General features: G+C 36.2%; 1 long non-coding RNA gene across 1 annotated transcript in view; it reads right to left on the minus strand.

The window, feature by feature from the left end:
* LOC128247627 (uncharacterized) overlaps nucleotides 1–2,738 on the minus strand; it is a 13,165-nt gene extending 10,427 nt beyond the window's left edge. Inside the window, exon 1 of the long non-coding RNA XR_008264002.1 lies at nucleotides 1,760–2,738. This is a non-coding gene — a long non-coding RNA (uncharacterized LOC128247627). The remainder of the gene's footprint in view (nucleotides 1–1,759) is intronic.
* Between the last annotated feature and the right edge of the window lie 479 nt (nucleotides 2,739–3,217).

Below are 3,217 nucleotides of genomic sequence, written 5' to 3' on the forward strand. Positions count from 1 at the left end.
CAAAAACCGAATGATCACAGAACTTTCAACAAATGCGGCTTTCCACAGAGTTTACTAAATTCCCCTTTCATTTATCTTTTTTGCGTTTGTGCTACTAAACTCTATCAAATCACAACTACTGGACATCGCAGCTGTTTGAGTTTATATCTATTTCCTTTTAAATGCTCGAGATGAATTGATTTCCTCGTCTGGAGTTTTAAATTCACTCACCGGAAGATTTGGATCAAGTGAATTATTATACACTAATCCACGTGTTTTACTAGGCAAATATACACGTGTATGTATGCGTGTGTCTTTGTGTGCGTATTGTTGAGTTGATGAGTGTGTATGTGTGTCCGCAGAGCTAGATTGACAAATAAACCAGACAGACAACGGTGTTCCACTTTTCCAGCTACAAGAAACCGAGCAGGAAGTGGTCGTTGTTGCCATGGTGCTTACCATGGTAACATAACTAAGTTCTATCCTTGTCTAATACACTAAGGATATAAACACATTTCAGTTAGTCGTGATGTTCTTACTCTCTTTTGTCATTTAGCTCTCCACTTAATGCTTTTCGCCATGTCATTTACTCCCTTACTCTCATGCAAAAATATTGACTAAATACTAGTAAAGTATATAATAAACAAGCTTTGCAATTGTCACCCGTCGCTACTGCGTCGCTATATATATATGACAGCAAGATGTGTAATGTTCTAAAAATATTTCTTCACGAACTTTGTCCATTTATATGATCAAACATTATATTTATCTTCCGCTATGTAAATCTCAACTGAAAGTAAGTTTAACCTCGGTGGTAAATTCACTCCCTTTTGAGATTCACCAAATTAATGTCGTAGAGTACCAGGTCACCCATGACCAGTTTGACCAGTGGTTTTCAACCGGAGTCCATATAACTCTTGGGGTCCATATAAGATTTTAAATTGGGTATACTTCTGCAATACATGAAATTGTTTAACGAATTTTATACAGTTCTTTAAATATATCTAATTATAAAAATATGATTTTTTTTTAAACAACGGATGGCTAAGATGGTACGTCCAAATAAAATAGGAATCAAAAGGGTCTATAGATAATAAAAAAATCGTCGAAAAACACTGATTTAGATATACAAAGTTACAGCAGCCTTTTGAGTCCCGTCTTTTGTCCAAAGAGTACTCATGACTACATTATTTAATGTGGGTATGAATTGAAGATTTGGTCTTTTATCTAACAGGACCAGTCAAATATTTAGAGCAGTGGTTCTCAATGGGGGTCCGTATGGCCTCTGAGTATCCATATATGATTTTTTAGGAGGGAGGGGGAGGGGGTCAACACAACAAAACAGTAAATTAGGGACCCACAATATATTTTAAGGGTCCTGGAAAAAAATTTGCTTTAGATGTATTGCAAAAAAAACAATAGTTTTTTTTTTTCTCTGATATTTTACATCGTTCAACCTACATAAGTTAATGTGTGAAAAACAAAATAGGAATTAAAAAAAAAGTTTCTATAAAACTAGTTTTTAAACATCGAGTATCTATGGGGATCCACCAGAATAAAACAGTAATCAAAGGGGTCCATAGATTAAAAAAATGGTTGAGAATCCCTGACTTGGATCAGGATGATTGGAGGTTGTTATCGCTGTTGTCGTTGTTGTCAGGTCTTTTCTGTTTGATACGCTGGCTCCAATTTTATTAAGGATTCCAACACATGTTTTTAATACTAGTTACACAAATAACAACAATTATTTGAGGAATTAATGATAAAAAAAGTTACAAACCTTTAAAGACTGAATTTTTTTTTATAGTTTTAATCAGTCATATTTATCTATTCTTGACATCTCATCCAACAGATGATGTTATTTGTATATGTTTCCATAGCAACCGATTGAAACCATCTTGGGTTTAAGAGTTGGTTTAGTTAAACGTTGTTGTTTATCATAAAATTTCATTGCGAACTTTGTTTCATTTTCTTTCATTAAATATTTTTCATCTCTAAAAGTTTTATGACGCTTTTAGTATTTAATTTCTCAAACTAACGCCGCGTCTCCAAAACAAAAGAAAACAAACATGGCGTTTTCCATAACACTGCGATGGCGTATAATGAAGAAACGTATGGATCTTATTGATTAAAGTTACGAAAATTTCCAGCTTTTAAAAGTTCGTAACTATTTTATTATAAATTTCTCCAAAAATATGGTTGTGGTTTATGTAACTCTCTTGAAAAACTACATCTGTGCAAAAAATTTTCCATTAAATCAGAACAAGAGTATTTAAACCGAAAAGACCCGATGCTGCTTGGTCCCAGGTCAGATCCTATCAAGGAGACCTGTAATAAAAGGCGTTTCATCTGAAATCATTTCATCATTCTTCTTTCTTTCGTCTTTTCCTTTCTTCTCCCCTCTCTTCCTTCCTTCCTTTTGCATTTTTATTCTTTATTTCATTCCTTCTTCTCACTTCTTCCTAACTTACTGCTTTATCTTTCTTTCTATTCTTTTATTTCCAGACATCTTCAGGCAGACGGCAATTTCTTCTCTCGCATCTTTACCCCGTATCCACAAGGTGTAGCGCAGACGGTACTGACCAGTCCACTCTTGCCGTTGATCTACATCAAACATAATAGATGCATCATCATCATCGTCGTTGTCGTCGTCTACATCGTCATCGTCGTCGTCATCGTTATCCTCTTCAGTCTAATCCTCAATACTATTCTCAACCTCATCTTCATCATCACTAACAACAATGGGTTCAGTCGCATTACGTGGCAACTTGGACAAGTACCTTCTACTATAGCCTCAGGCAGACCAAAGTATTCTGAGTGGATTTGTTTGACGGAAACTGAAAGAACCCTGTCGCACGCGCGTGTGTGTTTCAGCCCTCCCTCACTCCTCCACTTGTCACCTGGTGTTAGTGTTTACATCCCCGTAACTTAGCGGTTTGGCACAAAGAAACTGATAGAATAAGTACTAGGCTTAAAACAAAATATGCACTGTGATCGATTCATTCGACTAAAAACTCTTCAAGGCCGTGCTCCAGCATGGCCGCAGTCTAATACTTGAAAGAAATAAAAGATAAAAGATACAATCAAAGCACTTCAGCCTTCAGCGCCCCGCCCCGTCTTTTGTCAACGGAATAGTCATGTCTACATTATGGGTGCAAAGTTTAGAAGGTTTGGCTTGTTATCTAACAAGTCTAGTCAACCATTTAGAGTAGTGGTTCTCAACCGGGGTCCATATGGC

This window comes from Octopus bimaculoides, chromosome 4, assembly GCF_001194135.2.
Source record: "Octopus bimaculoides isolate UCB-OBI-ISO-001 chromosome 4, ASM119413v2, whole genome shotgun sequence".
In the NCBI taxonomy this organism is placed as follows: domain Eukaryota; kingdom Metazoa; phylum Mollusca; class Cephalopoda; order Octopoda; family Octopodidae; genus Octopus; species Octopus bimaculoides.